Raw genomic sequence first — 13,743 nt, 5'->3', positions numbered from 1 at the left:
GTAACACCAAGAGATTCAGCATTAGATTAATAAATGTAATGTGTCCCAAAATGAGGGAAATAATTTCCACAGTAAGCATCTTTATTTTCCTTGGGAAACTTTACAGGGACATTCAGAGTCACTGATAAGCAATAGAAGCAACGTTAAAAGACCAATAAAATACATAAAATTCAACATAGACAGATGCCAGCAGGTCACCTTCGATGGTTTTCTTTAAATTAAAAAGAAATATGTAACAATTTAAAGCTGGCCTTTCTGCTACATAATTCTTTAGAAAATTGATTAGTAATCTCACCAGCTACCCTTTTCTTTGCCTCAGTAATTTACAACTCGTATCATCCATCTAGCAGCAAGGCATATAAGATCAGCAACTACCACAAATCAGTAGCTAGATAAGATCTCAGTGCACTTGCTCATTTCAAAAAAAAAAGCTCAAAAGTTGACAAATTCAAGGTTCTGGGGTAGTTCTGGGGTCAAAGACAGAGACACTGTGCAAATTTACAACATCCTTACACAGTGAGGTCCCAGGGTCTGAGAACTCAATACAAACTACTAACATTTTAAAAATCACCCATTTCCAGTTCGAAGAAAATAATTAAATAAAATGTAATAGAGGCAATTTCCACTGTGAAACGTGAGCGAGAGTAAATGGATATAGAAGTGCAGGCTTTGGTTTCTTTTAAATGAGATTCCTGAGGGCTTAAACTTGACCTTTCCTGTTTAAACATACACTATCCTAATTCTATTTAAAAATATATTTAATGCATGTGTATTCATACTGTTTATGTACTCAGAGAATGATCTTCCAGTCTTGGAGACTGATCATCTGGCAGTGTTATTATTCTTCCCAGGCAAAAAATAAACCCAATCAAGCTGCCACAATACAGAAATTAGCAGTTAAAAAAAAAAAAAAATCAATACTGTTTTTTTTAAAACTAATTGCTGACAAAAAATAAGATGTATCCACTGCCTAACGCACACCTTAAATGCTCTTAATTCTTGAGGATGCAGAGTAATAGACTTTTCAGCTCGTTGCGATATTAAGCCCTATTCTGCAACACCGCCTACCCGGGATTTGCACAAGATGGGGCTGAGATGTAGCTGCCTGCTGACACGTCCTCAGCGAAATCCTAATCTTAAGTTTTGCTGAACAACATCCTGCAGCCTTCAATTACCACTGCAGAACTTTGAAATTGGATTCAGGATGGCTTTCCCGATGAGGAGAACACGATGTGATTTTTATTGTACACAGCCAGCTCTAGAGTGCCAGGTCATACTGTAACCAGTTTTAATACTTAGTTTTAATTACAACTTTGCAGTGAGGAGTAGCAATCGATAAAGCAGTTTCTTTTGTCTGAGTTCCACAAGAGACAATGACCGTCATTCCTCTAGGGAGCATTTCACTCAAAAAAAAATATTAAAAAATGTGGAAACTTGTGATTCCTCCTTGAAAAGAGAGTGCAAAGTATTTTCCCACTGCTCAGCAAATTAATTTAATCTTCTAGGTAACATAAGTCCTATCATCTTATATTTCAGTCATGAGCATAGCTTAAGTAGTCTTTCAAAAGAGCCCCTTGTTTACCTGCAGTGTGTCTGTGGGTAGGTCTTGATTTGTCACATTCCACCCATGAAAATCCCTCAGCGCCACAATTCTGGCCTTTGCAGCAACTAATCTTCACTCCACATACCCTCCTCAGAGTTTCCCCTTTTCACCTGATTGAACGTTTTCCAAGTTATTATCAGTGTTTTACGAACTGAGCCAGTTACAGACCCAAGAAGGTAGACAACAGAGTCACAAAGTTGTTTGGAGATGCTCCTTCCCCAGCTGTGCACTTTTTCTCAAGGGTCTAAAAATGCACTTGCAATTAGCTGGTAATTAGCCATACCTGCTTCTTTCACAGGGAAGGCAGGTGCTGCTACTGATTTGTGGAGAAAAATCTGTTTATTTCTAAGAGAGCTCTTCAATGGTGTGCTGGGTTGCAACCTGTGATGGAGGGCAAGGTAACCCAGGCTCACATTGATCACACTTCACTGGAATGGTCCTAATCCTATAATAAGAAACATTTCTGGAAAATTACTAGTGGTTCCTTTCTTTTTTCTCTAGTTATTAATCACCTGATTTATATTTTAAGGAATAGCAGTGAATTACTGGAAGACCAGAAGGAAAGACGCTGCTTTGGGTGTGTTGTGCAGATGAACTTTGTTTAGAAGAAGAAAGAAACAAAATCCTCTGCACTGCATTGCATTAACATGGTGGTAGTTATCCACCATGTCATTAATCATTAGTAATAAATGTTAACATACTACAGAAAGTACTGTAAGCCAAACACCACATTTTCTCTTGAAGCTCAGCTTAGGTTTGTGAGTTTAGAGGACTTTCATCAGGGGACATCGCCTGACAGTCCCCTTTTCCTCACCCTTCCAGCTTAAGCCAAAACTCTGCATGTATTTCAGTTTCCTTTTTATTTGTCTCCTCTCTGGATGGCTGTTGCTGAGCTTTAGGACTTAGTGTCGTGTTAAGCATGAAGCAGAGTTTACCTGAGAAATATTTAATAAGAAATACGCCTATAGTACAACTATAAAGCATAATACTATGTACATATCATAATACTATATACAGTCACCAAACTTGGAAAGATCTCTTTCAGAATGAATTTTAAAAGACCTCATATGTTAATGTTGCATATTAATGTTCTAGTATCTGTGTATTTTTTAAGGATTCCCAAGCATCTTTCTTACTCTTTTCTACATGAATAATGTGCTTTTCATTAAATGAGTAGACTGCTCCAAAATAAACTTGTAATATCCAGCTTATCAGAATTTTCACCTGCATTTCTGGAGCAGGAATATCTATATTCTAAATAGTATATGCCCCATAGAGACAAACAACAGAACCTAAATAGTCAGTGATTTCTTAGTTTATGCCAGCAGCTCTTTGTTATCATCCCTTGAAGAGACAGTTGTTCATCATGCATTCTTTGTCTCTGTTTCACAGATTTAACCCCAAATCGTCTTTTGCCTCCATTAAAAGGATTGTTAGAAAATCAGTGTTATAAAAAATTCATCTCTGATAAGATTATCTCAAGAACATGTCACGCAAACAAGCAGATCCTTTGTCAGCAAACCAGCAGAAATGTAGGCAGTGCAGACATCTCCAGAAAAACTGCTTCAGATTTATGTTGCCATCGGGCTTGCACAAGGAGACGAAGACATTATTATAGTTAAAAATAACAACCAAACAAACACAAACAAGCAAAAAACCCGAAAATAACACAAAAAAAACCCAAAAACAAACAAAAATACACCCACACTTCAATTTTCAAATTAGTGTGTAATTGGAATAAAAATGTTAATTAAGATTGCCAAAGAAAAAGAAAGATACATTGGGGAAAAAAAGTCACAATACTCCAGATTTGGGGATTTGGGGTTTTTTTACAGTGAACATCACTCATCGCATTCAAAAGACTCTTTCTCAGGCCAAGGTAATACTGGAAGATGCAACTCAACAGCACAAGGGTGAAAAAAAATATGCATTTTCTGGGATAAGCACAGTTTCTTTTTATTTTTCCTTTTTTCTTCTTCCTTTTTCAGATGAGAGAGACTAGCAAATTGATCCAAATGAAAGTTTCATGTTTCATGTAAGACTATGTCGGACATTAGCTTTTTCAAAGGTTAATAAATCAAGGGCTACCTAAAATAAAAGCAGGCAAACAAATGAATAAAAACTTTGTTGGACAACCTCACTTCACAGAAAATATAATAAACATGCGAAATCTGATATACCACAAGCAAAATAAAGATTCATATTTTATTCATGGATTCATCAATGGTTTCAAGAGAGTCCCAGCACAGACAGATTTTTTTATGCCACATTAATATTTTATTGCTTTTTATGGAAGGGATTAAAAAAAAAAAAGGAACACTGAGGATAAAATGGTACAAATAGCATTTAAAAGACAAAGGAAGAAGAGGGATTTAGAATTCACAGGGCTGAACAGAAATGAGAAGGAAATAATCAAAATATATTGAGGAGGTTTGGGTGTCACATGTACCCAGGGCCTTCACACAGGGCTCACAAGCTTCGCTCTCCTTCTTTGCACGTGTAAGATGCTCTTCAGGCTCTGAAAGCAGCCAAATTTGTGTTCAGATAAGATTATTTATTTTTTTCTTTTTAATGGAAACCAAAAATCCAATGTGGAAAATAAAACAGTGTTGATGAACACCTGAAGTTGAAAAATTTAGGATTCCGTTCCCTCTTTTTCTTTTTCATATTGTAGTAGAAGTGTTGACTGGGAAAGGAAAGACCTCTTGGCTTTAGAGGAGGAGGTTGGGGAAGCTCCGTATGGTCTCTCATCTCACCAGGGAGGGCAGTCAGGTTGGCCAAGCACGTGTTGGTCTTGGTAAACCCTTGCTGGCTGAAGGGCTTCTCATCCTGCCCATGTTAGGCATCAGATTCAATGAGGATGTGTTCCAGCACCTTCTGGGGACTGTAAGGAAGAGGACCAGCCTCCATCAGCTCTGCTACAACTGGATACTACTGTTGAATGTGATAGACATCAGCTGATCTACCTCTACACAAAAGACATCAAGAGAAATGGAGCTCAATTTATTTGGGTTCTTTGAGATATCATAACCATCTCCTATATCTCTTCACTACTTTACTAATTATAATAACAGCTATATATCTCTTCTCTCTTTTGGGAGTTTCTCAACAAGTTCTTAGCTTCCCAGCCAAAGTTTGCAGTTCAGTTTCTCCCGGAGCACTAGAAAAATTTGGTGGAACCATGAACAGCCAATTTGCTGAGTTTAGTGGCAGGAAGCCTGAAGATAATAAATCCAGTTCTTCTCTACATATATGAACGCAATACAGTGTGCTGAGTATGGTAAATTGTGCTTCTCAAAACAAGATGAAAACCTTATCAGGTGGAACTGGAGATAAATCTTTACTGGCAGAACATTGTGCTTCAGAGTATCTCCAGGCTCTTGGAAGGCTTTTTGAGTGTCTCACATAGTCAAAATCCAGGCATAATTGGATAATTACACTGAATAAAGATCTGTTTATCTTTTTATCTAGAACAGCAGTTACATTTGCAGCACAGCCTTCCAGATTGCTGCAGTGTTTCTTCCTCCAAGTTCAAGCAGTAATTTGGACATAACTAAGTTCACATGGAAGTGTTTAACTTTAAAAAAAAATCCTATCTCTTTACTGATTCTTTGTTTTCCTCTATGTACATTTTTTGAGCCTCATTAAATTTATTGCTACATTAAATATATTACAGAAAGCTCATCTCCTGTGCAGCTAGCAACCCTCTTTTCTTTGTCATCCAGCCATATCCAAACCAGATATTTTAGATACATCAGTCAGTAGAGGTACTTTTCTCCATCAAGCACATAGCTCAGCTCATTGCAGGCCCTGAGACAGGTGATATAAATGTGAGCTGAGCTGGGCAATATAAAACTGCCTAAAATCCTTCTGAGGCTGTATAACTTCATAACTCTCCTGAGGTTCACTGAACAGTCATTTCTCTCTTTCTTTCTTTCTCCTTCTTTTAGGTGGGTTTAACTGACATGACCAAAACTTACTCCTGGGAAGTAAAAAGGAAAAAACCCTACTGTATATTTTACAGCTAGGTTGTAATTGGAGAACTGCACTTTACTAGACCTGCTGTAAAACCCCTTCATTGATTTCTGAGCAGTGAAATATATACAGACTTCAGATAAAAAAAGAAAAAGAAGAAGAAAAATAGAGGAACCATTTCCACACAGTCAACATTTAGGACTGTACTGGATCTTTAAAGTGAAATCCTGAGTAGGGAATTGATTCACAATGTCCCTCAAAATGCCAAAGAGTTATGACTCTTCAAGGTCTGGTAAAGAAAGATTTGGGGCAACTTGTACCCTCTCTGGTATTAACAGTTTGCTGCATGATGAGACTTCTTCACAGTCGTCCAGAAACTTTTTGGAAATGTTTCATATTTGGTTACCTCCAAGTCTGGGTTTCATATTCTGCTATGAATAGCAATTCTTAAGAAAATAAACAGACAAACAACAAGTAATATCCATTCCAAAGCTGAATTCTTTTGGTCAAGTTTTAGGCACCTACAAAGCGATGGCTTCATACCTCAGTCCCTTGTGGTGGTTCCATGGTAGCACACAAAGCCAGGTCACCTACCAGAGAGCACAAAAGGATAAAGTAAGTTCACGTCTTCAAGTACTTTGAACAAGTTTGCATACATTGATATTTTTTTCCTTTTTGCACTTAAGGGCTGTGTATACTTTTAGAAATAAAACCTGAAATAAGCTCTGTTTGCAAAGTTTCAGATAAGCTCTTTTAAACAGAAAAACAAATGATTGGGTTGTTCAGCCTTACCACTTCTTTTCAAGTGCATATGTAAGGTCACAGGATTAGAGCAAAACCATATTAAAATATTGTGGCCCACTGACCTCTGTAAAGAAGAAAAAAAGAAGGAAAATAAATATATTTTTCAAGGGAGTATTATTCAGCCTTATTGCACAAATACACCATCTTATGGCATTTGGAATGCCCGTGCACATGTGAATCGAAGAGTAAAATCTAGTATAACAATATTGTGCTCTCTAATTAGAGAATTGTGAATCATGCTGGTAATAAAAACAGTGTCATAAAAGGCTAAGAAAATTGCTTCCCCATAATAAAAAAATGTCTCCATTGGGGTCACATTTAGTTTTTATGGACTGACAAGGAAATCAATCTCACTAATATATAGTTGGCTGACTGTTCCTCTGATCCTGAAATGTCTTCTCCACTCACATACATATTTCTAGCTTGTTAGGGTGGCAGCATGACAGTGCAAAGGGCTGGGATGTATGTCTGTGCATTGTAAGCATAACTTTTAGATGCCCTGAGTCAGGATTTTATAATCAGATAGCAGAGCTAAGTAAATAGTCATGTTCTACATCTTCCCAAAAAATAACGAAAGAGAGAAGTCTGAAGCAGTTCTGGATAGAGGGAGACTCTGAGAAGCTCTTTTAAGGTTTTGAAATGCATGATTGGAAATATCTGCTGCTTTTTTGTCTCGTGTTCCTCAAAATCTGATCAAATGTTACAGATGATCTGAATTTACATGGAGGAAAAAAGCACATACTTCCGCCATTATCTCCTTTTCTGCCTCCTTATAAATCCAAACTGGATAGCATCCAATTTCTCATCGCAACTGCCTCTGGAAATGAAAGAGAGCCTGAATAGAGGAGGAGATGAGCTGCTTTAAATGCTTTTTCATAGTTCTCACTGCTATGAAAGCTTCATTAAAAGCTGCAGCTTGCTTGTTTTCTAACTCTTCCAAAGTAATAAGCATATAATTGTGCTGAAAACTTGGGAGGAGTGTATCACTGCCAGCCTTTATGACATCATTTTATTTCAAGGTCCTTTAGCATTTTCTCGGGACTCAGAGACCTCTGTCATTCAGATCTGAAGAAAATTCAGAAGAAATAGTGTCTTTTTAAAGAGGACATTGAAAATTTGCAATGTCAATATGTCTACATAAATTACTTCTTCATGGGCTATTGACTGTGAGTACGCGTTGTATAGCATAACAATTATTTTGCCTTTTTTTTTGTGTCTTCTTAACCTACAGTGCTCACTGCTGGCACACTAGGAGTCCTTTTTCATTTATTTTGTTTTGTTGAGATGGAGAAACACGAGAAACGATGAAGAAAACTCGTGATGCCAGAATTTATTACAGCCTATCCTAAAAAATTCAGCTACAGTGTTAAGATGCACACATGCTATAAATGATTACATAGGCTTCCTTCTAATATCTGCTGTGGTGCAAAACAATCTTGCCCACAGACGACAATAAGCTCTCTTTTGAAACAGCTGGAAGGGATCTCAGACAGCACGGCGAGATGCATGCATTTCATAACACTCAGGATGACAACAACATTCAAAGCTCTTAAATCACCCTCCAAAATGAGAGTCCTTCAGTATCGAAAATCCACTTCCTGGATTCACCCAATCCAATCCAATCCAATCCAATCCAACCTCATATTTACTTCTGAAATTCCACTTTTTTTTTAAGTTTTGGGATATACTCTGTATGCATGATGGAAGAAAACAGACTTTTATATTTTTTGAGGCTGAAGCTCCATGTTATTTCTCTTCTGATTTGCCCATGACAACCCAAGCATCCCAGTGTGCAACACAGTGTGGAAGGAACATAGTATTTACAGAATTTTAGATAGCTCCCACCTAAAATGTAAGAATTCTTGGAGTGAACTTATATTAACTAAATAAGCCTAATGGGAATGCTGACAAAGATACTTTGAAAGTCAGATGTGGATTCCTTTAAAGTGAATGTACACTTCTGTAGAATATATTTTCTATGGATATGTTTCCTAACCATGTTTCCTTGTCTTGTGTCAGGCTGCAGCATTAATTATCCTATGCAAAGATCACAGGTCCAAAATAGTCATTCTGAATCTCAGTTCCATCTTCTTGACTACAGTTTACTTCTGGGATCCCAGTGAAAAACCCTTTCTAGTTTATAATGAAACAGAATGGATTCATATCTCATAAAAACAGAAACTATGAATTTTAAATGGTGATTTTATTCCACAGCATTCCATTGATAGTATCGGTTTTCAGGCTTTCCTCAATCTAACTACACACCAGCATTCAGAATTAAGAAAGTACATTTATATTTGTTGATTTTCTTCCACCAGTTGAGAAAAACAAATGGGTATTCCAGAATAAAAGTAAAACCCATAGTGAAGCCAAAGATATCTCCTGGTCCCACTGAACCAGTGGAAATTTCCTGGCACATTAAAGATAAAGCTGCTGGAAAGTCATTGCTTTTTTATATCAATAAAAATCCTGCCACACAAAAACTGGCCTTAGGATTTTATTCTCTGATTGAGGGGCTTTCCTGATAAAAAAGAAAGAATATTCACAGCAAGTGAAACAACAACTTTTATACTACAGGATTTAATCTAACCCAGAGAAAAACATCCACAGAAGCCAAATCTCATTGTAGAATTAAGGATGGAAGGTGTTCCTAAAAGAAAATACTGAGGTACTTTCTCCCTTTTATTTTCTCCTGATTTCCTAATTTTCAAGCAAGAAATGCCCCAAGAGGTGTAGGCACTTGAGATTCTAGAAGTAAATCCCAAATTCATGACCTACTCTACTCAATCAAAAGACTGTCCAGCCATGAAAGCCAACACAGCTGGATAAGGAGTTTTGAAATGGACCCCTGAACACAGATGTGGGGGGTTTTTTGTTTGTTTGTTTTCTTTTTTTGTTTGGTTGTGTTGTTTTTTTGTTTTGGTTGGTTTGGTTTTTTTTAGTACAGGCTGCATTTTCTTCCCTTTGTGCTCAATTTCAAAATCCAGAGAGGAAATGAGTGAAATGTTTGCTTTGCTGTCTGTGTGCCACAACATATGAGTTTTCATCAAAAAGCTCAAATATTTTCAGGTAGAGTAATCCCTAGACATTCCTGGAAGCAATTAACATTGTCTGGTTTTGTAAATGCATTCTACCCATACCTGTTTGTCATGTGAACTCTACAAATATTATTTTCAGGGTTTCTGGCAAAGCTGTGATTGCTTATCCCAGAGCCACCGAACTGACAAGGCAAGGTGAGCTTATGATAAGTTTTGGCATCGCCATTTGGAGCCGGGACATTGGAACGTCATTGAGGACTGAGCTGGGTAAGTCGCTTGACACTAAATGGGAGAAGAGGGGATAAGGATGCTCCAACCCTCAATGGCTGACGCGCTTTTCTTCCCCTTCCTAAACAAAATTTCATGAAGAAAAGAACCTTGAAGTGTGGCCTATAGGTAATTATTTTCTTCACTTCCTCATGGTTGACCTATAGGTAGAGGGACAGGATTGGCAAAAAGAGAAAAGGGAAAGGGAAAGGGAAATGGAAATGGAAAAGGAAAGGGAAAGGGAAAGGGAAAAGGAATTTTACTGAGAACCAAAAAACATTCCAAAAAATATGACCCATTATCATAATATGGTTGGACTCAATGATCCTGAGAGTCTCTTCCAACCAAAATGATTCTACCATGGGCTTGTCAACATCCTTTATATATTTTCCTTTATGGATAGCAATTTGCAAGTTCTTTTTTACTGTTTTGCAAAGGAGAAGGATCTGATGCTGAAGAAGCAGCACTTAGGCTTCATCCTTAAATATTTATTAGTACAAGAAGCAACATACCGCAATGTTCTGGCTTTGTGTCACATTCGATTCGCTTGTGTAGGTACAACCTGTAGGCAGCTGTTACACCGAAGAAACAGATCAGTCAAAGGGCTGAGAGGCTCTAATGCAAACCAGCCCTTGCCAATGACAAGCGCAGCTTTCTAAAGAGGCTGGCACATTTTTGCTTTGTGCTTTGCATTTTCACTACATTTCATAGGCTCAGCAGCTTTCAGTGCGGGAATTAAATGTGGCTACATGTCACTTTAGGTGTTTGAGATGCTTATTTGATTTATTTGTATTTCTAGGTAATGCTGGTGTTTCTAAAGTATGCAGGCAGGAGCTTTTTTGTTCCATTTATTGCCTTGCAAATTGATATGAATTAGGTAATTATATAAGTTAGTATTTCAACGAGAGGGAAAAAGAAATCTGATAGGATAGAGCAGTAGAGAAAAACAGAGCTTATAAGTGTCCTCAGGCCCAGCTAAGGTCTCAGCCCTTTGAATGTTCTCATAATCCTCCCTGTAATGGCAGTGGCAGCCACTGTTTCAATATAAAGTACCCTGAAAAAAGAAAATCAAGTGCTTCAAATCCCTCTGCCTCAGACTTGTCAGTCATGGCCTATTTTGGAGACTATTGAAAGAAAAAAAGAAATTATTCTGTCCAGTATTTCTTTTCTTGTAAAGCTGCTCCATTCTGGGAGTTGTAGGAGCCCTTGCTCAACAGTGCAGCATGCAGCACTAAAATCTGACATTAAGACTAATAAGATGAAATCATTGTCTGTGGGCAAAGGAAAGGCATGTGGTACCTCCATCAGTGAGGTTTTAATATGCAGTGATTTAAAACCCTTAAATAAATTGAGTCGATTGAGGTGAGCCAGAGGCAACTCAGCCACCAGCTCTTCTAGAGCCAAGCAAGGAGAAGATATAGGTCAGGAGAAGGAGGACAATGCTCCTTCGTTAGCAATTAACATCTCCAAGGTCCAAAGCAGCTGTCATGGTGGTAATGAGGAGACCTGTAACCACAAGGCACTTTCTGAGCAGCCGCCTTGTCCACAGGTCCAGTTTCCAGATGGTGTGTCTCAGCCTCAGGACCTAAAATCATACACTGGAGATGATAGAAAGTCAGACAGTCCTCCGAGCTGTCAAATAGAGAAAGTGTCCCCAGGATATGACTGGCAGCTTAGCAGAGCAGGAGAGACAGTAGAAGAGTAAAAATGAAGACAAACAGAGCAGATGCGAAGAAGCCAGCTCATCATTTTTCTCTTCTCAGATATCTGTGCTCTAGTTCCAATTAGCAAGGAGAGGAGCAAATTGTCATCTCAATTCAGACTTCCAGGTCTGCATAGAGAGCCGTGCCAAAGTTTGAGGAAGATATAGAGACTATGAAAAAGGAAAAGAGCATCTTTATGGCCCACCTGCAGGTGATACATATTGTATTCTCAATGCCTATCAATGCTTTCATTCAAAGATGAGAAATTTCTAGATGTGTCTGCATAGTCTCCACAGCTTTGGATTAGCCTTTAGTGTTGCCTCATGGCCCAGGGATTCACCTCACTGCAAGATGTCTGAGTAATAACATCAGGTGTTCTGGGAAACCCAGACATCCAGATTTCTTGCCTAAGTCTGGGAAGGCTTTGCTCTGGTTCTGCTTGTGCTCGGCTTGATGGTCAACCTGCCCGGCACTGACAATGCCAACGTATGAGATTATGTTGAGTGTGCAAGCTAACTGAACTGCTAAATGTCCTCTAATGCCTCTCCAGGATTCTCCCATGAATGCTAAACATAAACAAACAAACAATCCAACCTACTTACAGGCATGTGGATATATGAAAATGCTTGGCTAGAGACATCATTTTTAGTGATTACTTTTCTGAGAGTAGTGTCACTGGTTACCTTGACACAACAGGTGCTGAATACCTGCTAACATGTTGCTGGGCTTCAAAACTCCTGCTCTGGGCACCCAAAAATCTCCAAAGCCAACATTAATCACTGAGCTCTGAATTTCTCCTTCTATTTGCAAACACAGGGCTCTTGGAGAAGGTCGTTGGATGCATGTAACCAGCAAAGCAGCAGCGTCAGGCCACCTCGTCACTAATCCTTCATGTCTCGCTCCAATATAAGCCAGTGTAATGGCTTTTTTTCTGGACACAGGAAGACCTTTTATCTGTAGTTAGCTTCACATTACCAGATAATACTAGCTGAGCACTCTTTTCTTCCCATCTTCAGAGGCTAGAGCCCGTGTCCAAGATTTTGTCACTAAATGTAGGGAGTTTGATTCCAGCATGTGAATCCCAATCTCTCTTGTGTCCCCTATCTGGGACAATTTCCAAGCTGCAGCGATTCCAGGATTTACCATGTGCAATGGCAAAAGAAATCTGTGTTCAGCAAGCAGGCGCTTCCAGGATCTCTCTGCTGCGGGGGTGGCTGCATATGCTGGAATTTGTGTATGCAGCTACAGAGCCTGTCATGGTAAAAGTAACTAAAACAAAGTACAGAGTGGAGCAAGCTGGGATTTAATGATTTAATGGTGACTGTTTCATAACCAGACAGAGTTTGTTGCGCAGAGGCTGCTGATGGATATAAAGGCAGGGGAATGGAAATGCATGGAAAGCACCAGCAAAACAGGGGTTAAAAGAATGGCATCTTTTTGATTGCTACAGAAGGTGGAAACCAAATGAGATAAGGTGAAAGGAAGATGAAGAGCAGAACTGGGACCATAAAATAATGAGGGAAAATATCCTGGCCCACACCAATTTCTAAAGGCACATCCAGAATTAGTTTACTCTCTTCACTCAAGAAGCCAGAGGATAAAGTGAGGATGTCAGCAATGTCTCTTGTCCCCTGTCACACACGAGTGACCCTGACCAGACCGCTTGGGCACACACATCTCGGTGCTCAGGACCATGAGAGGGGCAGACCAAGCATGTCAAACTCACCTTCACCTTTGTAAGGTTTTACATATTTTACTGAATTTCGTTCCACTGGTTTCCTACGGCTGTGCTACTTCTAGCTGGGTCTTCTTGTATCATATTTCAGCTTGGTTAGGAAATAACGTTCTCTCTTTTATTTGGTTCATTTGAGAGATTTCCCTCAAAATTTATTCTTTAAAAGAAAAAATACCTTTTCACATTTGACCTTTTTCACCAGGGAGAGCAGGAGACACAAAGCTCAAAGCAGTGCTGGTCACAGTCCTCACCCAGAGAAAGCAGAATATAAGCAACAGAAGAAATGGCCACAGCGATCACAAAATGCCTTTTAATTTAATAAGGCAGGATATTTTGATTGTGACAGTGTCATAATTTACAGCCTATGATTTTTGATTGGATTGATGGGGCCATGTTAAATGAATTGTCCGTGTTTTTATAGGCTTTTAGAGAATTACAAAAGCAGTGTACGGATCAGTTTAAAATAAAAAGCATATGCTATATGAGTTCAGAGAGTCATCATTTCCACACATTTGATTATAATGTCCACCATGATTTCTGCTTTATAATTTCACTAATACATCATAATTGTCTTATTTCCCTTAATTTTCAGTGCTAGTTTTGAAGCAAACCTTGAAC

General features: G+C 38.6%; 1 long non-coding RNA gene across 19 annotated transcripts in view; it reads right to left on the bottom strand.

Moving 5' to 3' along the window:
- Positions 1-3,311: 3,311 nt before the first annotated feature.
- LOC110355035 (uncharacterized) overlaps positions 3,312-13,743 on the bottom strand; it is a 62,877-nt gene continuing 52,445 nt past the window's right edge. For 14 of the 19 annotated variants that reach the window (XR_010474588.1, XR_010474582.1, XR_010474585.1 and 11 more), the window contains 2 exons: positions 6,122-6,446; positions 3,312-4,571 (listed from right to left, as the gene is read on the bottom strand). This is a non-coding gene — a long non-coding RNA (uncharacterized LOC110355035). The remainder of the gene's footprint in view (positions 4,572-6,121; positions 6,447-13,743) is intronic. The other 5 variants (XR_010474597.1, XR_010474590.1, XR_010474586.1 and 2 more) reach the window with 1 other exon arrangement.

Source organism: Columba livia, chromosome 9, assembly GCF_036013475.1.
Source record: "Columba livia isolate bColLiv1 breed racing homer chromosome 9, bColLiv1.pat.W.v2, whole genome shotgun sequence".
Classification (NCBI taxonomy): domain Eukaryota; kingdom Metazoa; phylum Chordata; class Aves; order Columbiformes; family Columbidae; genus Columba; species Columba livia.
This window is presented reverse-complemented; position numbering and strand designations above follow the sequence as displayed.